The 27,428-nt window shown below is 32.6% G+C and overlaps 1 pseudogene; it reads right to left on the bottom strand.

Annotated features, from left to right (window-relative positions):
• LOC139901514 (lysM domain receptor-like kinase 3) overlaps positions 1-27,428 on the bottom strand; it is a 153,575-nt pseudogene that overhangs the window by 61,936 nt on the left and 64,211 nt on the right.

Raw genomic sequence — 27,428 nt, 5'->3', positions numbered from 1 at the left:
CGTTTTGCTCGGTGCATTCACTGAATATCCTATTAGTTATAAAAATAAGAAAAATTATATAAGTTATCAAATTAATAGACTTTTCTGATTTTGCCCACGTTTCGAATAGCCAAAAGATGCAGCAGAGGGGCAGGATTCGTTTTGTCTCAATATAATTGAGTACTGTTTGGCTCCAATAACCCGGTCCACGTACAAATCCAACTATTACTACGAACCAGAAAATTTTGATGTCTATCAATTTAACCGCTTAAAATAATTTTTCGTAATTTAAAGAAATTTTAGAGAAGAAATAGAAAAAAAAATCTAAGTCCTAAAACTAGAATGTCGAGAAATAAGAAAGAAAAAGAGCGTGTCGAAAAATGTCGAAAAAATAAAAGGTCGAAAAATAATAGGCGTCGAAAAATAAAAATAAGAAAGTAGCGCGTCGTAACTTAAAAGGCACTAAAAACTAAGAATTAAAAGTTGCGTCTAAAAATATTAAAGCTTAAAAGAAATATTATATCCCAAATGGAAATAACTTAAAAAGGTACTAAAACTTAAAAACGGCGTCGCAAAATTCTAAAGCACCTAAATCTTAGTCTAAAGAAAAAGCACTTAAGGGATTTTACGGCAAAGCCTAAAAATCTAGAAGTAAAAATACTATGGCAAAAACTATGACTTAAAACTAAAAACGAGCGAAAAATACAAATATTATGAATAAACGATTAAAAGGTACAAAATATAAAAATATACTTAAAGTTGTAAAAAGTACAATTTTTATAAAAATATTATTTTTATATTATTTATTTTATAAAACTATTAATTTTTAATTTATTAAAACTAATTAAACTAAATAAAACAAATTAATTAAAACTAATACTAAATAATTAAATAATCTAAACCTAATTAGGGTTATAATAATAATAATTATAATATACTCCGTAATTCATGCTGAATTAGGTCAACTGTGGCGTGTCAGACAGGGCCATGCGATTGCATGGTCCTCACGTTAAAAATCCATGCGATCGCATGGAGTAGATTTTCGGGCCTGAAATTGGGCTGCTACAGTACGGACCGAGTAGATTTCTTTTATATTTTTTTTTCTGTTTTTCTGTTTTAAATATATAGAATATTTATATAAAACTTATATTTTTAAAAAATAAAAATAAAGAAACTTTATAAAACTTATATATTTAACAAACTCTTAAAAATATTTATATTTTTCTTTTTTTTTATATTTTCGGTTTTTAAAATTTAAAACGTATATTTTTTTACAAAGCGTATTTTTATAAAAGTAAACTAAAAATTAATAAAAATATATTTTTTTTTCTATAGCGTTGCGCTTCCGGCGTTTAAGCAGAATTGTCCGCGGCAGCGGCGTCAAAAATATTTGATGTGTGCGAGGTGTACTAGGAAATAGTATTATTTTTACAACGAAATACTATTAAATACGATACAATTTTACGCAAATCGTACAGTAGTGTAGTTTTTAGTAAGTCCGGTTCGTTCCACAAGGATACACTTAAACAAGCTTAACGCTATATTAGTTTTAATTTATAAAAATATATATATATATATATATATATATATATATATATATATATATATATATATATATATATATATATATATATATATATATATATATATATATATATATATATATATATATATATATAAGTAATATTATTATTATTATAAAAAGAGGGTTTTTACCGTTTAATGATCGGTTTGTCGATTTTTAAAACTTTAGTCGCAGTTAAAACCTAATGTAAAATATTAAATAAATAAAAGACTTAATTTAAAGCGTAAAATAAATAACGATAATGAAATTGCGATAAATAAAAGTGCGATAATTAAAAAGTATGATAATTAAAAGTGCAATTAAATACAATGACAATAAATAAAAGTGCGATAATTAAAAGTGCAATTAAATATGAAATAAAGGAATTATGCTTATTTAAACTTCCATAATCATGATGTTTGACGTGTTGATTTTAGTTTATTCCCATGGGTTAATTTTCCTTTGTCCTGGATTATTTAATATGCCCGTCTGGTTTTTTGTCCATAACAGTCCATCAGTCATAAATATAAAGTGCGAGTGTCCTCGTCAAATTATCCTTATGTCCGAAGTCAAATATTCTAACTAATTGGGGATTCGAATTGTAACAAGGTTTTAATACTTTGTTTAATGAATACACCATGTTATCGACTGCGTGTAAACCAAGGTTTTACTACTTTGTTAACAATTACACCAATTACCCTTGAATGTAATCCACCCCTGTTTCAACAAGTCTATTAACTATTAATCCAGTTCCGTATCCGGTAAAATGAACAATTATTGGTATTTATAGATATCCCGCCCACCGTACCCAGTTAAGCGTATGTGGTTATATATAAATACGTCAAATTATAAGTCTATATATTAAATTAACGAGGTATTGTTTAGTTAATATAAAACCCATTATTAGCCCATAGTCTGATTTCCACAAGTGTCGTTCTTTTGTCCAAACCCCAATTATGGTTCCAAGCCCAATTACCCAATTTTAAATATTTTAGCCCAACATCATGATTACTTCATTTTAAATAAGCATAATAATAACTTAGCTACGAGACATTAATTTACAAATAACATTAAAATTAACTTACAGTGATTAAAAATAGCGTAGCGTTACTCGGACAGAATTTCGACTTACACCCTTACAACATTCGCTAACATACCCTTATTATTAGAATTTAAAATTAAAATTAAAATTATAATATAAATATAAATATATTTACGTATAGATAGAGAGATGGATATATGATATATAAACTAAGCCAAAACACGCGAATTTATAGGACCAGGCCTGGATTTCAGGGCCATGCGATTGCATGGCTTTTGTGCCTCCAGGCCATGCGATCGCATGGGGGTAGGTAGCAGCTCACATATTTTTGTTTCTTTGCTTGTCGACGTTTTAATAAATAAATATAATATATAAATAATTATAAGAATTATAAAAATATTATATTATATTTATGTGCATAGTTTACTTGTAATTTTTAGTCCGTTGCGTCGAGCGTTGAGAGTTGACTTTGGTCCCGGTTCCGGATTTTCGAACGTCCTTGCGTATAATTTAATATCTTGTACTTTGCGTTTCGCGTCTTGTACTTTTGTAATTTTGAGACGTTTCTCACCAATAATTGGAACCTCTTTGATTGTATTTTGTACTTTTGAGCTTTTTGGTCGTTTGCGCCTTCAATTCGTCGAATCTGTCTTTTGTCTTCACCTTTTATTATTTAAACGAATATCACTTGTAAATAGAACAATTGCAACTAAAAGCTTGTCTTTCTTGAGGGATAATGCTATGAAATATATGTTCGTTTTTAGCATTATCAGGTACTTACTTACTTACTTAAACCTATGATTTCACCAACTTTTTCGTTGACAGATTTCTATGTTTTTCTCAGGTCCTTGAACGTTTTGTGATACATGCTTCCGCTCATTATTTTGATACTTGCATTGGATGTCGAGTATATATGCATACATGGAGTGTCTTTTGACTTTATTTAAAACTGTGTCGCATAGGTTTCATTTGTACTTATAACATTGTAACGTAACTAGTGGTTGAACTATTCTTGTAAACTTTGAAACAATCTTCACGTTTGAAATGAATGCGACATGTATTCGGTCAAATGTTATTTTAAAGACTTATGACCACGTAACGCGACCTAAGTAGACGGCGCCGTCAATAACGATTTTGTCGGGTCACTACAGATGGTATCAGTGCATTGGTTGTAGGGATTTAGAGTTCATTGGTGTCAACCCCGAGTTATAGGGTACATTAGTGAGTCTAGACTACAACCGGCGTATAGACTTGAAGTAGGAATTACTTGACTACTTGTGCATTTATACTCGAACTCTTCTATTCATATCTAACTCTTATTCCATCTTAATCTCACGTTGTTTAATTTGATTGACATGCCACCTTCACCTTAAGAAATAATGTCGAATGCACATATGAATTAGGGTAATATAATTGCCGGGATTATATTACGGTGACTCATATGGACGTTCCGACATTATGACATAAAGAATTTAAGGCGAGTCAAGGAAAATTTTCTCTTTATCCTTATTCCATATCACGGTTAGTATTATTGAGAATACTAATCAACGATATTCTTGTATTTTGAAGGAACAATGCCTCATCGCCGGGTACCACGCTATGAGACTCCCGAACAAGCTCTACAATGAATGATAGCCACCGCCGTAGATGCGGCCATGGCCGGTCACTCATCCAACAATAATTATAATAACAACAACCACAACAACAACAACAACAACAACAATGGAGCCGGTAATTCAAACGAGGGATGCTCCTATAAAGATTTCATGGGGTGCAAACCTCACACTTTCGATGGAACCGGGGGACCGGTTGTGCTCACCCGATGGTTTGAGCAAACGGAAGCCGTATTTAGCATAATCAGTTGTCGGGACCAAGACAAGGTCAAGTACTCCACTCACACTTTCCCCGGTGTCGCGCTCACTTGGTGGAATACCTATGTACAATCGGTGGGTACCGATGAAGCCCACACCCTCTCTTGGGCCGATTTAAGGGAAAAGATGATCATCGAATATTTTCCTCGTGAAGAAACCCGAAGGCTCGAACAAGAGCTAAGAACTTTAAAAGCGGTCGGAAACGATCTCAAGGCCTATAATCAACGATTTTCTGAACTAGCCTTTATGTGCCCAAACCTTGTGAACCCTGAGTCTTTAAGGGTTGAACTTTACATGGATGGTCTTCCAAAGAGCATCAAACACGGGGTAATGTCATCCAAAACCACTAATCATCAAGAAGCTTTAAAGATGGCCCGCCAATTGATAGAAACGGTGGACGAAATCGTAGTACCGGCACCTAAAGCCGAGAATAAGTCGGGTAGCAACAAAAGAAAATGGGAAGCCCTCCAATCAAGCAACAGCAACAACTTTGCCAAGAAGCCTATCACCTCCGACGGCAAGAAGGGTTATGTCGGAAACCTACCTCTTTACAACAAATGCCACAAACATCACTTTGGCGAACGTGGCAAGCTAATTTGCCATCGGTGCCAAGGAATTGGTCATAAGGCCAACGATTGTAAAAGTGCCACCCCCGTCGCTCGAAAGGGGCCCAATACACCAAAGACGGTCACTTGTTACGAATGTGGCCAAACGGGTCATTATAGAAATGCATGCCCAAAGAAGAAAGATAACCCTAATACGCGCGACCGAGCTTTCAACATTAACACCGAGGAAGCCTGAGATGACAATGAACTAGTCACGGGTACGTTTCTTCTCAACAATTCTTATGTCTCTTACTTATTTGATTCGGGTGCCGATAAGAGTATCCAAGACTTTGACTCATCATTTTAGCACTCCACCACTCCCACTAGATACTACTTATACCATTGAAGTGGCCAACAGGAACCTATTGAGTGCCGACAAATTTTATCAGGGGTGTACGTTAAACTTAATTGGTAAAGAGTTTAAAATTGACTTGATACCTATAGAACTAGGGAGCTTCGATGTAATCATTGGTATGGATTGGTTAGCCAAAATGAAATCTCACATCCTTTGCGATCTTAAAGCGATTCAAATTCCTATCGATAATGGTGAACCCTTGATTGTCTATGGCGATAAGAGTTGCACCGGACTCAACCTCGTCTCGTGCCTTAAAGTTGAAAAATACCTTCGTAAGGGTTGTTTTGCGATCCTTGCCCACGTTAAGAAAGTCGAGTCTGATGAGAAGCATATCGATGATGTTCTAATTATTAGTGACTTTTCTGATGTATTTCCCGATGAATTGCCGGCTCTTCCACCTCATCGACCGGTTGAATTCCAAATCGATCTTATTCAGGGAGCAGCACCCGTAACACGTGCACCGTATAGACTCGCTCCATCCGAAATGCAAGCATTGCAAAGTCAAATCCAAGAACTACTTTGAAATGTCCCGTTCATATTGATTATAAACGTTCCATATTAATTGATTTCGTTGCGAGGTTTTGACCTTTATATGAGACATTTTTCAAAGACTGCATTCATTTTTAAAACAACCATAACCTTTATTTTATCTATAAAGGTTTAAAAAAGCATTACGTAGATTATCAAATAATGATAATCTAAAATATACCGTTAACACACGGCCATTACATAATGGTTTACAATAAGAATATATTACATCAAAAATAAGTTTCTTGAATGCAGTTTTTACATAATATCATACAAGCATGGACTCCAAATCTTGTCCTTATTTTAGTATGCAACAGCGGAAGCTTTTAATAATCACCTGAGAATAAACATGCTTAAAACGTCAACAAAAATGTTGGTGAGTTATAGGTTTAACCTATATATTATCAAGTCATAATAATAGACCACAAGATTTCATATTTCAATATACATCCCATACATAGAGATAAAATTCATTCATATGGTGAACACCTGGTAACCGACATTAACAAGATGCATATAAGAATATCCCCTATCATTCCGGAAAATCCTTCAGACATGATAAAAACGAATTTGAAATACTAAAGCATCCGGTACTTTGGATGGGGTTCGTTAGGCCCAATAGATCTATCTTTAGGATTCGCGTCAATTAGTAGATCGGTTTACTAATTCTTAGGCTACCAAGTAAAAAGGGGCATATTCGGCTTTGATCATTCACCCATATAATGTAGTTTCATTTACTTGTGTCTATTTCGTAAAACATTTATAAAACTACATGTATTCTCTTCCCAAAATATTAGATTTTAAAAGTGGGACTATAACTCACTTTCACAGATTTTTACTTCGTCGGGAAGCAAGACTTGGCCACTGGTCGATTCACGAACCTATAACAAATATGTACATATATATCAAAGTATGTTCAAAATATATTTACAACATTTTTAATACGTTTTAATGTTTTAAGTTTATTAAGTCAGCTGTCCTCGTTAGTAACCTACAACTAGTTGTCCACAATTAGATGTACAGAAATAAATCGATATATATTATCTTGAATCAATCCACGACCCAGTGTATACACGTCTCAGGCTAGATCACAACTCAAAGTATATATATTTTTGGAATCAACCTCAACCCTGTATAGCTAACTCCAACATTACTGCATATAGAGTGTCTATAGTTGTTCCAAATAATATATATATATGGGTCAATATGATATGTCAAAACATTTGTATATGTGTCTATGGTATCCCAAGATTACATAATATATTAGAATACATGTATAATACAATATAAGTTAGCTAGGATATGATTAATATAAATTTGTTACCAATTTTCACGTAGCTACAACAAGCAAAAATATCCAATCTTGTTTTACCCATAACTTCTTCGTTTTAAATCCGTTTTGAGTGTTTCAAGTTGCTATGGTTTCATATTGAACTTAAGTGTATGAATATAAACAGAAAAAGTATAAGTTTATAGACAGAAATACAGGTTACAAGTTGTTTTTGTAAAGGTAGTCATTTCAGTCGAAAGAACGACGTCTTGATGACCATTTTGAAAAACATACTTCCACTTTGACTTTAACCATGATTTTTGGATATAGTTTCATGTTCATAAGAAAAATCATTTTTCCAGAAGAAAAACTTTTAAATCAAAGTTTATCGTAGTTTTTAATTATCAAACCCAAAACAGCCCGCGGTGTTACTACGACGGCGTATGTCCAGTTTTACGGTGTTTTTTGTGTTTCCAGGTTTTAAATCATTAAGTTAGCATATCATATAGATATAGAACATGTGTTTAGTTAATTTTAAAAGTCAAGTTAGAAGGATTAACTTTTGTTTGCGAACAAGTTTAGAATTAACTAAACTATGTTTTAGTGATTTCAAGTTTAAACCTTCGAATAAGGTAGTTTTATATATATGAATCGAATGATGTTATGAACATCATTAATACCTTAGGTTTTTTAGATAAACCTACTAGAAATAAGAAAAATAGATCTAGCTTCAAAGGATCCTTGGATGGCTTGAAAGTTCTTGAAGCAGAATCATGACACGAAAACAAGTTCAAGTAAGATTTCCACTCGAAATAAGATTGTTATAGTTATAAAAATTGAATCAAAGTTTGAATATGAGTATTACCTTGTATTAGAAAGATATATTACTGTAAATAAGAAAGATTTCTTGAGGTTGGATGATCACTTTACAAGATTGGAAGTAAGCTAGCAAACTTGGAAGTATTCTTGATTTTATGAAACTAGAACTTATAGAATTTATGAAGGACACTTAGAACTTGAGAGAGATAAATTAGATGAAGAAAATTGAAGAATGAAAGTGTTTGTAGGTGTTTTTGGTTGTTGGTATATGGATTAGATACAAAGGATGTGTAATTTTGTTTACATGTAAATAAGTCATGAATGATTACTAATATTTTTGTAATTTTATGAGATATTTCATGCTAGTTGCCAAATGATGGTTCCCACATGTGTTAGGTGACTCACATAGGCTGCTAAGAGATGATCATTGGAGTGTATATACCAATAGTACATACATCTAAAAGTTATGTATTATACGAGTACGAATACGGGTGCATACGCGTAGAATTGTTGATGAAACTGAACGAGGATGTAATTGTAAGCATTTTTTTAAGTAGAAGTATTTTGATAAGTGTCTTGAAGTCTTTCAAAAGTGTATGAATACATATTAAAACACTACATGTATATACATTTTAACTGAGTCGTTAAGTCATCGTTAGTCGTTACATGTAAATGTTGTTTTGAAACCTTTAGGTTAACGATCTTGTTAAAAGTTGTTAACCCATTGTTTATTATATCTAAAGAGATGTTAAATTATTACATTATCATGATATTATGATATATTAATATATCTTAGTATGATATATATACAGTTAAATGTTGTTACAACGATAATCGTTACATATATGTCTCGTTTCGAAATCATTAAGTTAGTAGTCTTGTTTTTACATATGTAGTTCATTGTTAATACACTTAATGACATGTTTACTTATCATTTATCATGATTAAACATAGTGTATCAATATCTTAATATGATTCATATGTATTTAGTAAGACGTTGTTATAACGATAATCGTTATATATATCGTTTCGAGTTTCTTAATTCAATAAACTCAATTTTATGTATATAACTCATTGTTAAAATACCTAATGAGATACTTACTTATCATAATATCATGTTAACTATATATATAATCATATATATGTCATCATATAGTTTTTACAAGTTTTAACGTTCGTGAATCACCGGTCAACTTGGGTGGTCAATTGTCTATATGAAACCTATTTTAATTAATCAAGTCTTAACAAGTTTGATTGCTTAACATGTTGGAAACACTTAATCATGTAATTATCAAATTCAATTAATATAAATAAACATGGAAAAGTTCGGGTCACTACAGTACCTACCCGTTAAATAAATTTCATCTCGAAATTTTAAGCAGTTGGAGGTGTTGACGTATCTTCTGGAAATAAGTGCTGGTATTTCTTCTTCATCTGATCTTCTCATTCCCAGGTGAACTCGGGTCCTCTACGAGCATTCCATCGAACCTTAACAATTGGTATCTTGTTTTGCTTAAGTCTTTTAACCTCACGATCCATTATTTCGACGGGTTCTTCGATAAATTGAAGTTTTTCGTTAATTTGGATTTCGTCTAACGGAATAGTGAGATCTTCTTTAGCAAAACATTTCTTCAAATTCGAGACGTGAAAAGTGTTATGTACAGCTGTGAGTTGTTGAGGTAACTCAAGTCGGTAAGCTACTGGTCCGACACGATCAATAATCTTGAATGGTCCAATATACCTTGGATTTAATTTCCCTCGTTTACCAAATCGAACAATACCTTTCCAAGGTGCAACCTTAAGCATGACCATCTCTCCAATTTCAAATTCTATATCTTTTCTTTTAATGTTGGCGTAGCTCTTTTGTCAAATTTGGGCGGTTTTCAACCGTTGTTGAATTTGGATGATCTTCTTGGTAGTTTCTTGAATTATATCCGAGCTCGTAATCTGTCTATCCCCCACTTCACTCCAACAAATTGGAGACCTGCACTTTCTACCATAAAGTGCTTCAAACGGCGCCATCTCAATGCTTGAATGGTAGCTGTTGTTGTAGGAAAATTCTGCTAACGGTAGATGTCGATCCCAACTGTTTTTGAAATCAATAACACATGCTCGTAGCATGTCTTCAAGCGTTTGTATCGTCCTTTCGCTCTGCCCATCAGTTTGTGGATGATAAGCAGTACTCATGTCTAGACGAGTTCCTAATGCTTGCTGTAATGTCTGCCAGAATCTTGAAATAAATCTGCCATTCCTATCGAGATAATAGAGATTGGTATTCCATGTCTGGAGACGACTTCCTTCAAATATAATCGTGTTAACTTCTCCATCTTGTCATCTTCTCTTATTGGCAGGAAGTGTGCTGATTTGGTGAGACGATCAACTATTACCCAAATAGTATCAAAACCACTTGCAGTCCTTGGCAATTTAGTGATGAAATCTATGGTAATGTTTTCCCATTTCCATTCTGGGATTTCGGGTTGTTGAAGTAGACCTGATGGTTTCTGATGCTCCGCTTTGACCTTAGAACACGTCAAACATTCTCCTACGTATTTAGTAACATCGGCTTTCATACCCGGCCACCAAAAATGTTTCTTGAGATCCTTGTACATCTTCCCCATTCCAGGATATATTGAGTATATGGTTTTATGAGCTTCTCTAAGTACCATTTCTCTCATATCTCCAAATTTTAGTACCCAAATCCTTTCAGCCCTATACCGGGTTCCGTCTTCCCGAATATTAAGATGCTTCTCCGATCCTTTGGGTATTTCATCCTTTAAATTTCCCTCTTTTAAAACTCCTTATTGCGCTTTCTTTATTTGAGTAGTAAGGTTAGTGTGAATCATTATATTCATAGCTTTTACTCGAATGGGTTCTCTGTCCATTCTACTCAAGGCTTCGGCTACCACATTTGCCTTCCCCTGGTGATAACGAATCTCAAAGTCGTAATCATTCAACAATTCAATCCATCTGCGCTGCCTCATGTTCAGTTGTTTCTGATTAAATATGTGTTGAAGACTTTTGTGGTCAGTATATATAATATTTTTGACCCCATATAAGTAGTGCCTCCAAGTCTTTAATGCAAAAACAACCGCGCCTAATTCCAAATCATGCGTCGTATAATTCTGTTCGTGAATCTTCAATTGTCTAGACGCATAAGCAATTACTTTCGTTCATGGCATTAATACACAACCGAGACCTTGCTTTGAAGCGTCACAATATATCACAAAATCATCATTCCCTTCAGGTAATGACAATATAGGTGCCGTAGTTAACTTTTTCTTTAACAATTGAAACGCTTTCTCTTGTTCATCTTTCCATTCAAATTTCTTCCCTTTATGCGTTAATGCAGTCAAGGGTTTTGCTATTCTGAAAAAGTCTTGGATGAACCTTCTGTAATAACCAGCTAGTCCTAAAAACTGACGTATGTGTTTCGGAGTTTTCGGGGTTTCTCACTTTTCAACAGTTTCAATCTTTGCTGGATCCACCTGAATACCTTCTTTGTTCACTATGTGACCGAGGAATTGAACTTCTTCCAACCAAAATGCACACTTTGAAAACTTAGCGTACAGTTTTTCTTTTCTCAGCAACTCTAGCACTTTTCTCAAATGTTCTTCGTGCTCTTGATCATTCTTCGAGTAAATAAGTATGTCATCGATGAAAACAATGACAAACTTATCAAGATATGGCCCATACACTCGGTTCATGAGGTCCATGAACACAGCTGGTGCGTTAGTCAATCCAAACGGCATAACCATAAACTCGTAATGACCGTAACGCGTCCTAAAAGCAGTCTTTGGAATATCATCCTCCTTCACCCGCATTTGATGATATCCAGAACATAAATCGATCTTCGAATAAATAGACGAGCCTTGTAGTTGATCAAATAAGTCGTCGATTCTCGGTAGTGGGTAGCGGTTCTTGATGGTAAGTTTGTTCAACTCTCAGTACTCAATACACAACCTGAATGTACCATCTTTCTTCTTGACAAACAAAACAGGAGCTGAAATGTCCCGTTCTTATTGATTAAAAACGTTCCATATTAATTGATTTCGTTGCGAGGTTTTGACCTCTATATGAGACGTTTTTCAAAGACTGCATTCATTTTAAAACAAACCATAACCTTTATTTCATCAATAAAGGTTTAAAAAGCTTTACGTAGATTATCAAATAATGATAATCTGAAATATCCTGTTTACACACGACTATTACATAATGGTTTACAATACAAATATGTTACAACGAAATAAGTTTCTTGAATGCAGTTTTTACACAATATCATACAAGCATGGACTCCAAATCTTGTCCTTATTTAAGTATGCAATAGCGAAAGCTCTTAATAATCACCTGAGAATAAACATGCTTAAAACGTCAACAAAAATGTTGGTGAGTTATAGGTTTAACCTATATATATCAAATCGTAACAATAGACCACAAGATTTCATATTTCAATATACATCCCATACATAGAGATAAAAATTATTCATATGGTGAACACCTGGTAACCGACATTAACAAGATGCATATATAAGAATATCCCCATCATTCCGGGACACCCTTCGGATATGATATAAATTTCGAAGTACTAAAGCATCCGGTACTTTGGATGGGGTTTGTTAGGCCCAATAAATCTATCTTTAGGATTCGCGTCAGTTAGGGTATCTGTTCCCTAATTCTTAGATTACCAGACTTAATAAAAAGGGGCATATTCGATTTCGATAATTTAACCATAGAATGTAGTTTCACGTATTTGTGTCTATTTTGTAAATCATTTATAAAACCTACATGTATTCTCATCTCAAAAATATTAGATTTTAAAAGTGGGACTATAACTCACTTTCACAGATTTTTACTTCGTCGGGAAATAAGACTTGGCCACTGGTCGATTCACGAACCTATAACGAATATGTACATATATATCAAAGTATGTTCAAAATATATTTACAACACTTTTAATACATTTTGATGTTTTAAGTTTATTAAGTCAGCTGTCCTCGTTAGTAACCTACAACTAGTTGTTCACAGTTAGATGTACAGAAATAAATCAATATATATTATCTTGAATCAATTCACGACCCAGTGTATACACGTCTCAGGCTAGATCACAACTCAAAGTATATATATTTTTGGAATCAACCTCAACCCTGTATAGCTAACTCCAACATTACTGCATATAGAGTGTCTATGGTTGTTCCAAATAATATATATACATTGGTCGATATGATATGTCAAAACATTTGCATATGTGTCTATGGTATTCCAAGATTACATAATATATTAGAATACATGTATAATACAATATAAGTTAGCTAGGATATGATTTGTATAGAATTGTTAATATTTCCCGTAGCTACAAAAATAAAAAAATATTCAATCTTGTTTTACCCATAACTTCTTCATTTTAAATCCGTTTTGAGTGAATCAAATTGATATGGTTTCATATTGAACTCTATTTTATGAACTTAAACAAAAAAAGTATAGGTTTATAGTCGAAAATATAAGTTACAAGTCGTTTTTGTAAGAGGTAGTCATTTCAGTCGAAAGAACGACGTCTTGATGACCATTTTGAAAAACATACTTTCACTTTGAGTTTAACCATGATTTTTGGATATAGTTTCATGTTCATAAGAGAAATCATTTTCCCAGAAGAACAACTTCTAAATCAAAGTTTATCATAGTTTTTAATTATCAAACCCTAAACAGCCCGCGGTGTTACTATTAAGGCGTATGTCCAGTTTTACGGTGTTTTTCGTGTTTCTAGGTTTTAAATCATTAAGTTAGCATATCATATAGATATAGAACATGTGTTTATTTGATTTTAAAAGTCAAGTTAGAAGGATTAACTTTTGTTTGCGAACAAGTTTAGAATTAACTAAACTATGTTCTAGTGATTTCAAGTTTAAACCTTCGAATAAGATAGCTTTATATGTATGAATCGAATGATGATATGAACATCATTACTACCGCAATTTTTGTGGATAAACCTACTGGAAATAAGACAAATGGATCTAGCTTCAAAGGATCTTGGATGACTTGAAAGTTCTTGAAGTAGAATCATGACACGAAGACAAGTTCAAGTAAGATTTCCACTCGAAATAAGATTGTTATAGTTATAGAAATTGAATCAAAGTTTGAATATGAGTATTACCTTATATTAGAAAGATATATTACTGTAAATAAGAAAGATTTCTTGATGTTGGATGATCACTCTACAAGATTGGAAGTAAGCTAGCAAACTTGGAAGTATTCTTGATTTTATGAAACTAGAACTTGTAGAATTTATGAAGAACACATAGAACTTGAAGATAGAACTTGAGAGAGATCAGTTAGATGAAGAAAATTGAAGAATGAAAGTGTTTGTAGGTGTTTTTGGTCGTTGGTGTATGGATTAGATATAAAGGATATGTAATTTTGTTTTCATGTAAATAAGTCATGAATGATTACTCATATTTTTGTAATTTTATGAGTGTTTCATGCTAGTTGCCAAATGATGGTTCCCACATATATTAGGTGACTCACATGGGCTGCTAAGAGCTGATAATTGGAGTGTATATACCAATAGTACATACATCTAAAAGATGTGTATTGTACGAGTACGAATACGGGTGCATACGAGTAGAATTGTTGATGAAACTGAACGATGATGTAATTGTAAGCATTTTTGTTAAGTAGAAGTATTTTGATAAGTTTCTTGAAGTCTTTCAAAAGTGTATGAATACATATTAAAACACTACATGTATATACATTTTAACTGAGTCGTTAAGTCATCGTTAGTCGTTACATGTAAGTGTTGTTTTGAAACCTTTAGGTTAACGATCTTGTTAATTGTTGTTAACCCAATGTTTATAATATCAAATGAGATTTTAAATTATTATATTATCATGATATTATGATGTACGAATATCTCTTAATATGATATATATACATTAAATGTCGTTACAACGATAATCGTTACATATATGTCTCGTTTCAAAATCATCAAGTTAGTAGTCTTGTTTTTACATATGTAGTTCATTGTTAATATACTTAATGATATGTTTACTTATCATAATATCATGTTAACTATATATATAACCATATATATGTCATCATATAGTTTTTACTAGTTTTAACGTTCGTGAATCACCGGTCAACTTGGGTGGTCAATTGTCTATATGAAACCTATTTCAATTAATCAAGTCTTAACAAGTTTGATTGCTTAACATGTTGGAAACACTTAATCATGTAAATAACAATTTCATTTAATATATATATAAACATGGAAAAGTTCGGGTCACTACAGGAGCTCCCCATGGTGATGTGCTTGGTCGAATTAAACCACGCTCTAAAAGTTCCTGTAACTGACTTTGTAATTCTTTCATTTCGCTGGGTGCGAGTCTGTATGGAGCACGAGCTATTGGTGCAGCTCCTGGTACAAGGTCTATTTGAAATTCAACGGATCGATGTGGGGGTAATCCCGGTAATTCTTTCAGAAATACATCGGGAAATTCTTTTGCGACGGGAACATCACTGATATTCTTTTCTTCAGGTTTAACTTCCTCGATGTGTGCTAGAATGATGTAACAACCTTTTCTTATTAGTTTTTGCGCCTTCAAACTACTAATAAGATTTAATTTCGCGTTGTTCTTTTCTCCGTACACCATTAAAGGTTTTCCTTTTTCACGCATAATGCGAATCACATTTTTGTAACAAACGACCTCTGCTCTCACCTTTTTCAATCAGTCCATGCCAATTATTACATTAAAACTCCCTAACTTGACTGGTATTAAATCAATTTTAAACGTTTCATCCCCCAGTTTAATTTCTCTCTCCCGACATATATTATCTGCTAAAATTAATTTACCGTTTGCTAATTCGAGTAAAAATTTACTATCCAAAGGCGTCAATGGGCAACTTAATTTAGCACAAAATTCTCTACTCATATAGCTTCTATCCGCACCCGAATCAAATAAAACATAAGCAGATTTATCATCAATAAGAAATGTACCCGTAACAAGCTCTGGGTCTTCCCGTGCTTCTGTCGCATTAATATTGAAAACTCTTCCACGGCCCTGCCCATTAGTATTCCCCTGATTCGGGCAATTTCTAATAATGTGGCCCGGTTTTCCACATTTATAACAAACAGTGTTGGTATTACTTGCTCCGACACTATTCGTTTTGGTATTACTTGTTACGACATTATTTGTTCCTTTAGTTCTGTTAAACTTTGGTCTGTAGACCTCACACTTTGTCGCGCTATGACCATTTCTTTTACACCTGTTACTAAATATCGTGCAAAACCCCTGATGATTTTCTTCACACCTATGACATGGCTGTTTTAGGTTTTTGTTGCCGTTGTTGTTATTGAGGTTGTTGTTGAGATTGTTATTGTTGTTGAAACGGTTGTTGTAGTTGTTATTGTTGTTGGGATGTTTGTTGTAGTTATTGTTAGGATTGCGGTTATTGTTGCGATTGTTGTTGCGGTTGTTGGGATAGTTGTTGCGATTGTGGTTGTAATTGTTGTTGTTGTTGTACTGGTAACTCTTGTCACCGTTTTCCTCCCACTTCCTCTTGAGTTGTTTCGTGTTGGCTTCTTCAACCGCCTGCTCTTTAATTCTTCCCTCAATCTGACTTATGAGTTTATGAGCCATTCGAATTTCCTTCTGTATAGAAGCGGGCTCGCGTGAACTCACATCTTCTTGAATCCTTACTGGTAACCCTTTTACAAACGCGTCGATCTTCTCTTCTTCATCTTCGAATGCTCCCGGACACAATAGGCACAACTCTGTGAACCTTCGTTCATATTTGGTAACGGCGAACCCTTGTGTTCATAACTATCTAAGTTCTGCCTTGAGTTTATTGACTTCGTTTCTAGGACGGTACTGCTCGTTCATCAATTGCTTGAATGCCGACCACAGTAGTGCGTAAACAGCATTTTGTCCTACCTGTTCAAGAAAGGTGTTCCACTACGTTAACGCAGTACCTGTGAAGGTATGCGTAGCGTACTTAACTTTATCCTCTTCAGTACACATACTTATGGCAAACACCGATTCGACTTTCTCGGTCCACCGTTTTAATCCAATGGGTCCTTCGGTTCCATCAAATTTCAAAGGTTTGCAGGCAGTGAATTCTTTGTAGGAGCATCCTACACGATTTCTTGCGCCGTTAGCTACATTGCTAGATTCAGAGGTATTGTTGGTATGTAGCGCAGCCTGTACTGCGGCTATGTTTGCAGCAAGAAAGCTACGAAATTCCTCTTCACTCATATTCATGGTGTGTCGAGTAGTCGGTGTCATTTCCTTCAAAATAGCCAACTGAATCGAGTTAATCATACATAATATTAAGAGTAGTCATTAGTATTTCGTAGCATAATATGAACTCATTCAAAGCTTTTTCTTTATACTCGCGTTTTATAAGTTTAAATTGGGGTACTACCTACCCGTTAAGTTCATACTTAGTAGCTAATATACAATTCAACTAATACAATTCCATATGAAAAACTGATTATAATAATATATCACATACAAATATTCTTCAAACTTACAACTTCGCTATATTACATATAACATGAAATATAGCACACTTTGATACAGGACAGTTTTGAAGAAAAACCTAGTTAATACGCAAGTTGTTCAGCAAAGGAAATAAAGACACGTAATTCATAAGTCCAGAAACAAGTCATGCATTCTGGTTTTTCTAAGACGACTTCCCATCCTTGGTCTTGTGGAAAATAACCGTTATGACCATTGGCTAGGCAGCATGTTGTAATGTCGTCAAAAGGACGAGGGTTTCGTAATGTCCAACAGCCCCGTAATAATCTAAAAACCTTGTTTCTCACCCCAACTACTGAATCCGTCACTTGTGGGAAGGTTTTATTTAAAAGTTGCAATCCGATGTTCTTTTTCTCACTTTGGTAAGAAGCGAACATTACTAACCCGTAAGCATAACATGCTTCTTTATGTTGCATGTTAGAAGCTCTTTCTAATTCACGAAATCCTATGTTGGGATATGTTGAGTCAAAATAGGTTCTTAACCCGTAGCATAGAATTGCATTTGAGTTCCCCGCATTTAACGCTTTAAAGAAAACACGGCGTAACTTACGGTCTCCCCAATGTGATATACCCCACCTATCAAAGGAAAGCCTTTTATAAACTAAGGCATTTTTGGAAAGTCTTTCAAATGTTTGACAAGTTAATTTCGCCATAACTAAATGTGCTGATGAATTCTGACCGACTCTAGACAAGATTTCCTCAATCATATCCTCTGGTAGGTCTTCTAAAATATTCGGTTGTCTACCCTTAACGTCCATTTTGTTTTTATACTGCAAAATAGACAATGATTAGATTCGTAAAAGATAATTAACAAACAATACAAGCAATTTTTACATAGAACATAAGAGTACAAGCACACTACAATACATATAATACACAACATGATTACAACCCTTTAATCTGAATCACTGGTTTCTTCTTCTTCGGACTTGGTTCATTTTCCTAATTTTCTAGGAATATATGGTGTTCCTCTAATACGAGCCGTCGTTTTCCACAATGGTTTATAAAAACCTGGTGGTTTAGAGGTTCCCGGGTCATTGTTACATTTTAGGAAATACGGATGTTGCCGATACATACAAAGTTCATCGGGGTTGGAATCGGGTTTCTCTATTTTTATACCTTTTCCCTTATTATTTTCTTTTGCTTTATTAAATTGGGCCGAGGTAATTTCTATAACATCATCGGAATCCTCATCGGGATCCGATTCATTAGAAAATTGGTAATCTTCCCAATATTTTGCTTCCTCGACGGAAACACCATTGACCATTATTAACTTTGGTCCGTTGGTTGAGGATTTTCTTTTATTTAATCGATTTACAATAGGTATCAATATTTCTTCCTCTGGAACCTCTTCTTCTTCCGGTTCCTCCTCTTCCGGTTCCTCCTCTTCCGATTCCTCTTCTTCCGGTTCCTCCTCTTCCGGTTCCTCCTCTTCCGGTTCTTCTTCGGGAATTTGTGAATTTTTCCAAAATATATTCGACTCTTCATTATTATTAGGTGAATCGATGGGATTTGTACTAGTGGTAGACATCTATCACACAATATCAAACACATTAAGAGGTTAATATATCACATAATTACATGTTAATAATATATAGTTTCCAACAAAAGTGTTAAGCAATCGTTTTTGAAGAAAAACACGGTCGAAGTCCAGACTCACTAATACATCCTAACAAACTCATTAAGACACACTAATGCAATTTTATGGTTCTCTAAGACCAATGCTGGGATACCAACTGAAATGTCCCGTTCATATTGATTATAAACGTTCCATATTAATTAATTTCGTTGCGAGGTTTTGACCTCTATATGAGACGTTTTTCAAAGACTGCATTCATTTTTAAAACAACCATAACCTTTATTTTATCTATAAAGTTTTAAAAAGCATTACGTAGATTATCAAATAATGATAATCTAAAATATACCGTTTACACACGACCATTACATAATGGTTTACAATAAGAATATATTACATCAAAAATAAGTTTCTTGAATGCAGTTTTTACATAATATCATACAAGCATGGACTCCAAATCTTGTCCTTATTTTAGTATGCAACAGCGGAAGCTCTTAATAATCACCTGAGAATAAACATGCTTAAAACGTCAACAAAAATGTTGGTGACTTATAGGTTTAACCTATATATTATCAAATCATAATAATAGACCAAAGATTTCATATTTCAATATACATCCCATACATAGAGATAAAATTCATTCATATGGTGAACACCTGGTAACCGAAATTAATAAGATGCATATAAGAATATCCCCTATCATTCAGGGAAATCCTTCGGACATGATAAAAACGAATTCGAAGTACTAAAGCATCCGGTACTTTGGATGGGGTATTTTAGGCCCAATAGATCTATCTTTAGGATTCGCGTCAATTAGTAGATCAGTTTACTAATTCTTAGGCTACCAAGCAAAAAGGGGCATATTCGGCTTCGATCATTCACCCATATAATGTAGTTTCATTTACTTGTGTCTATTTTGTAAAACATTTATAAAACTGCATGTATTCTCATCCCAAAATATTAGATTTTAAAAGTGGGACTATAACTCACTTTCACAGATTTTTACTTCGTCAGGAAGTAAGACTTGGCCACTGGTCGATTCACGAACCTATAACAAATATGTACATATATACCAAAGTATGTTCAAAATATATTTACAATATTTTTAATACGTTTTAATGTTTTAAGTTTATTAAGTCAGATGTCCTCGTTAGTAACCTACAACTAGTTGTCCACAATTAGATGTACAGAAATAAATTGATATATATTATCTTGAATCAATCCACGATCCAGTGTATACACGTCTCAGGCTAGATCACAACTCAAAGTATATATATATTTGAAATCAACCTCGACCCTGTATAGCTAACTCCAACATTACTGCATATAGAGTGTCTATAGTTGTTCCAAATAATATATATAGATGGGTCGATATGTGATATTGCTCAAATTAGACATATCTTTAGTCGCAATATCAAGTTCTATCGTTGTTTATTTCGTGTGTAAACATAGTATTTTCGTTTGTATTCCATTTTATTGTAAAATAGTTAGAATGATTGTGTAATTGAAGAAATATTGAAGATTTTGGATGATACTACTCAGAGATCAAAAACAAGTTAAAAAGTCGATGAATAGTAGAGTGCGCCAAGGAGTGCGCCACGGGTATGCGCTCAGCTCACTCGTCCAAATTTTGATCAGAGAATTCTGGGATCGAAAACAAGTCAAAAAGCATGAATAGTAGAGTGCGCCAAGAAGTGCGCTCAGCGCACTTTCTCCGCGCACTTTGACGTGTAAAGCAGATCTGAACGTGCAACTCGAGCTGTAAAGTGGAATTGTGGTAGGTGAACAGTGCGGGCCGCGCACGTGCTTTTGTGCGCTCGACGCACCCTACTTTTGTGACAACCCGGAAAGTTTCAATCAAATTTAAACTTTATCTTTATATTATTCCGACACGATAAGCAAAGTTTGTTAAGTTAAATCTCAAGAATTTTAAACTGTGTTCATACATTCATTATAACCTCGACCAAATTCCGACGATTCATGAACCGTTATATATAAATAGATATGTATATATATGTATATATATATATATATATATATATTATAACTTGAGAATATTAATAAAGTATTAAACGTATATTACTTTACACGAACGTATTTGTTTGAATATGTTTATCGATGGAATTAGAAGATAATATAAAATGATTGATTTATCAGATACATTGTGATATGATTACGGGTCTATGTTATGAGGTCCACTGTGATTTAAGAAATCTATTCTTTTTGACAACATTCGGAAAATGGTAAAGTGATTTATAAGTAAGAACGTGGAGTGTAAATAACTTAGATGTTGGATATCGACAAGTTAAGTAACTCGACATTTTTCATACGTTTATTTAACCTTTGGACTTTATCCCATGCTTCACCAACAGACCGTAATTTAAAAACTTGAAACCTATTATGAATATATATGATTCTACTTTTCTAAAACGTTTTATGATATAATGATTTCCATTATTTTAACCTTTTAACAAAATGATTCTTAAATATATTTAGTTTTGGAAAACAAAATTATCATATTTATTTGATTTATTTTCAAACGTACAAAAACGTTTTTAGTTTAAAAAGAACTTTATTATTAAAACGTATATAACTTTTATAAATATCTAGAACCACTTTTTACAACTCATTACTTAACCAGTATGATAAAGATAACGATATTTATATTTTATTTTATTAAATATAAATAATGATTTAAATTAATTTTATATATATTTATACGCATATTATACGTACATAGTTTTATACTTTTACTATACTTTAACTTTACCTTTACTTTACTTTTACTTTACTTTAACTTTAATAATTTACTTTAATAATTCATACTTTAATAATTCACTTTAATAATTCACTTTAATAATTCATACTTTAATAATTCACTTTAATAATTCATACTTTAATAATTCACTTTAATAATTCATACTTTAATAATTCACTTTAATAATTCATACTTTAATAATTCACTTTAATAATTCAAAAATCTATTATAAATAGAATTCAATAGGTTTCATTATTTCATAGAAACTTGAAATATATTTCTCTAAACTCTCTCAATCGACTTACATATATATATTTACTCAGTATTATTTCAAGATATTATTAGTATACATAAAATACTACGACGAGGTCATGAGCGTATTATTTCAAAATGGATTTTTCGAGTGGGATAGAGCTAAGGAAAACATGGGTTATAGCTATGGAGGTGATGGGTATGGTTCATGGGTATGCTTGTGAGGTCAATCTAGTGTTTATCGTCTCCGTTGCGTCTACGTACCTTTCCTGCAATATTGAATCTCAATATTGATACGTGAGTACTCATAAATTATTTTTACATATTAATAGTGTATCCCTGACTAGTGCTCAAGAATATAGGATTATGCATGCTTGTACTTTTGATATTGCCCTTAGATAGGTTATGTTGAATCCTGAATTAATTACACTTGCGGTTGAGATAAGGTATAAGATATGCATGTCCTTGGAAGGCTAGCGAAAAATTGAGAACTTTTCATTTAGATATCGAATGAGTTCGATGAACGGATTAGAAGTTATAGTCAATTGAATTTTTATAAAAATGATTATTATTATCGTCGTTATTATCGTCGTTCTAGTTTTATCTTATTATTATCATTATTAATAAAAGGAATTATCATTAAAAATTGTTATTTTTATTATTATTATTATTGTTATCATCGTTAAAGTTATAATTAGTATTATTATTATTATTATTATTAGTATCTTATTATTATTATTATTATTATTATTATTATTATTATCATTATTAATATATATATATCACTATTTAAAATTGGTTATTGTTATTGTTATTATTATTATTATTATCATTAAAATAGTTATTAGTATTATTAATAATATCATAGTAATTATCATTATTAGTATTATTGTAATTAAAACTAATATTAGTAACACCTAATTCTTTTTAGTACTATTATTATTAGTGTTATAAACACAATATAAAAGACGATTAAAAGCTATTAAACGAAACGATTAGGAAATAATGAGTATGAGTATCATGATGAAATTAAAATATTATAAGATATTGATCTAGATAAAATTATCATTCTTATTATTTTTATCATTACTATTATTATTAAAAGTATCGTTAGTATTAAAACTATCATTTTAACAAAAAATATCATTTTAATAGAAATGTCATTGTTATTATAAAATATCATTATTATTATCATTTTAAATAGAATTATTATTTTAAAGTTAATATTAAAAAGTATCGTAAATATTAAAGTTATCATAATTAGAATTATCGTTTTATTATAATATCATTATTAGTAAATATAAATATTGATATTTTTAAAAGAATAATAATAATTATTATTGCAAAATAATACAACTTTTACTTATTATTATTATCAATGTTATTTTATCAAATAAATATGTAATACAAATAATATAATTACCTTAATAAAACCTATCATAATATTTTTTTTAAATTAACTTTATAAATTTTATTACTTAAGATATATAAAAGTATATTTTTATATAAAATTTTATTTATTAATAAATGAATTATATTATTTACTCTATTAAATCTTTTAAAAATATTTAAAAATATAAAACGACGATATTTAAACTATATAATAATCATGTATAAATTTTGGAAATCATTTTGAGTTAAATTAACTTTTGTTGATCTTTGCATATTAGTCTCGAGCATTAGGATTGTGGTACACTATGACTTGACCTAATTTGTTAGACAAATATTGACCAGCACATATATATACATAATTAATTTAGGTTCGTGAATCCGAGGCCAACCTTGCACTTGTTCAATGACGTTATATGTATTTTTACTACGAAATACAGTATGGTGAGTTTCATTTGCCTTTTTACCCTTTATATTTTTGGGCTGAGAATACATGCGCAATTTTTATAAATGATTTACAAAATAGACACAAGTACTTGAAACTACATTCTATGGTTGAATTACCGAAATCGAATATGCCCCTTTTTATTAAGTCTGGTAATCTAAGAATTAGGAAACAGACACCCTAATTGACGCAAATCCTAAAGATAGATCTATTGGGCCTAACAAACCCCATCCAAAGTACCGGATGCTTTAGTACTTCGAAACTTATATCATGTCCGAAGGAGGATCCCGGAATGATGGGGATATTCTTATATGCATATTGTTAATGTCGGTTACCAGGTGTTCAATACATATGAATGATTATTTTTGTCTCTATGCATGGGACGTATATTTATGAGAACTGGAAATGAAATTCTTGTGGTCTATTAAAATGATGGAAATGAATGATTATGATAAACTAATGAACTCACCAACCTTTTGGTTAACACTTTAAAGCATGTTTATTCTCAGGTATAAAAGAAATCTTCCGCTGTGCATTTGCTTGTTTTAAAGATATTACTTGGAGTATTTCATGGCATATTTCGAAGAACGTTGCATTCGAGTTATTGAGTTCATCAAAGATTACTATTAAGTTAATTTATAATTGGATAGTGGATATTATGAAATGGTATGCATGCCAGTCAATTTTCGATGTAAAGAAAGTTTGTGTTTTAAAAACGAATACAATGTTTGTAATATGTATCATATAGAGGTCAAATACCTCGCGATGTAATCAACTATTATGAATCGTTTATAATGTATATGAACGGGTCCTTTCAGTTGGTATCAGAGCGGTGGTCTTAGCGAACCAGGTCTGCATTAGTGTGTCTAACTGATAAGTCGTTAGGATGCATTAGTGAGTCTGGACTTCGACCGTGTCTGCATGTCAAAAGTTTTGCTTATCATTTCTAGTCGAAAATCATCTGCTTATCATCCTTAGGAAATTACCTACTTATCATTATTAGTCTAGACACGTCTTGCTACATTAATTGCATGAGTAGTGTATAGACAAAATTCATATCTTAGCATATCTGCTAAATCATATCTTATCGTATCTATTACTGTAAACTTTGCCTGACATATTCCGTAAATTCCTCCGTAATCTATGAAATCTTTTGATCTATATACATATATGGATATCCTATGTAAATAGAATACCACCCGATAGCCGGAAAATCATTTTATATCGAAAAATCCTTTATCCAATCGTACGAAATGGAAGTTGTCATAAGTTCAAGTCACTCGGATTCTGAAATGGAATCTCACTCAAGCTCCGAAAGCAGTGTGAGCAGAATGGATCAACCAATCAGTCATCATCTATTCTGGATGAATTTGGGATGGGTTCATAGTCTCCTCAATCATTGGAGATAAGTAGAAGGCGATCCTTTCCATCCACCACATTGCCCTCTTGACGAAGAACCTGAAGCACTGTCCGAAACACCATTTTCTCTCTCATTTCCAGAGTATCTCGTCACGATTATATACTCCATCAAATTCTAGATTTTATTTAACCACTCGTCCGAACCAACAATCACCCCGGTGTAATAGAAGAAGTCAACGAGCTTCGCGCTCGGGTAGTGGTTTTGGAGAATATGGTGCAGAAATTACAAACACCAGTAGCAGCACCAGCAGCAACACCAGCAGCATAACCAGTACCACCATCATCAACGCTAACAGTACCATTACCACCTCCAACCACAACCGCGTCGTAAACCTCAACTTCACAATCTGTCCCACGAGCATCAACGTCATACGCACCATAGATATCAAGGAATACCAGCAACAATAACTGACGATGTATTAATTCATAACTTCATTGGAGAAACATTCCACTGAGATTATGTAATCTCTAAAGTCTTAGAGATTATCTAATCTAGCCCTAACCATAAATCAGTTAAGCGAACCAAAATGATAGAAGGAAGAGTAGAAACCCTGACAAAAATGGTGTGTGATTAACAAGCTAAACTTGTTTTACCAACAGCATCAACAGTACCGTCAGCGTCACCAGCATCGTCAGTACAGTCAACATCAGAATCAACAACACCTATAACATCACAAACTCCGTCATTTCAAGAATCACTGTGGACATCATTACGAATCAATAACGCGTATATTGTATCAAGGAGTTATGAAGAGTTAACTCATTCCCTCTGAAGAAATTATATGTATATTTTATATATACATATTTTGAAATAAAAATAAATCTTTCCGTGCTAAGCTATTGTGTGTGAATCTTAACTACTCGGTTAATTCATCTTACAAATATGCAATAATGTACGTCTTTCACCCGCAACTTAACCATCGTTAACTACAATCTCTGTCTCAATTCAACAAATTCCAATTCATAATAAATCAAGTATATATTTGATTTTACACTTTCATCATCGATGTAACCGAAACTTCTAAGATACCATCACTCGTACTTTGCGAAGTTCACAAGAATTTAACAAAAATCAACATCACGCCTCAACAAATAACGAAGTATTGATTCGTAATTTCAATATTATTGAAGAAATACTTATGTAATCTCTAAAGCCTTCAAGGGATTATTCAATTCTAGATTCAACCGTAAATCGAATGAGTTTAATTTAGTATTAACTCATTAATATTTATGTTATATCTGAGGAGAATATATACATATATATTTTCACAAAGACTGTAATAAAATTCTTATGTACAAAATATTAATTGTGAAATTTTTTAACGGGTAGGTAATACCCGAGAGATATATATATTCACAATTAATATGTTACATTCTTCGAATCTGATCAAGCAAATTATCAACTATACTTCCTACTTTCACAATAATATACATTCTTTCATAGAGATCAAAACAACCATACTCATTCAAACCCAATTACAAATTTTGATTTTGAAACCTCAGAATTCAATTCGAGATATAACCGGTATCATCACTTTTAGATTCCTACATCTTTCAAAGCTATACTTTGACTTCAAAACTGTGTTAGAACATCAAATGTATATTAACGATTACAATCTGTGTTCAAACCCTTCAAAAATATCTGAAGACACTTCAAATAATGAGCAATCGAGATGATGATCCAACCACATATTACCCACAGTTAGGTACTTAAAAAGCACTCAAAACCAAAGTCATAATTCCACACATATCTGTGTCAGATTCTTTGGCATTTATTAGCAAAAATAACTTTGCAATTCCTTTTCAAAGTAGCCAATTTTGTCACATCTCCAGCATGTCAACTTTGACTTTTCAGTCAGACTAACCTTATTATAACCTTGAGATATACACCATCGTTACCAGGGAACCTTTTACATCCCACCACATTATTAGCAGATGTACCAACAACTTCATTACCCTTTGACTTTAACCTCTCCAAAAAGTCATTATAGTTATTCATTAAAACTCCACCATTTACTCATTCGCATCT

Source organism: Rutidosis leptorrhynchoides, chromosome 3 (assembly GCF_046630445.1).
Source record: "Rutidosis leptorrhynchoides isolate AG116_Rl617_1_P2 chromosome 3, CSIRO_AGI_Rlap_v1, whole genome shotgun sequence".
Classification (NCBI taxonomy): domain Eukaryota; kingdom Viridiplantae; phylum Streptophyta; class Magnoliopsida; order Asterales; family Asteraceae; genus Rutidosis; species Rutidosis leptorrhynchoides.
Note: the sequence above shows the minus strand (reverse complement) of the source record. Positions and strands in the feature narration are given on the sequence as shown.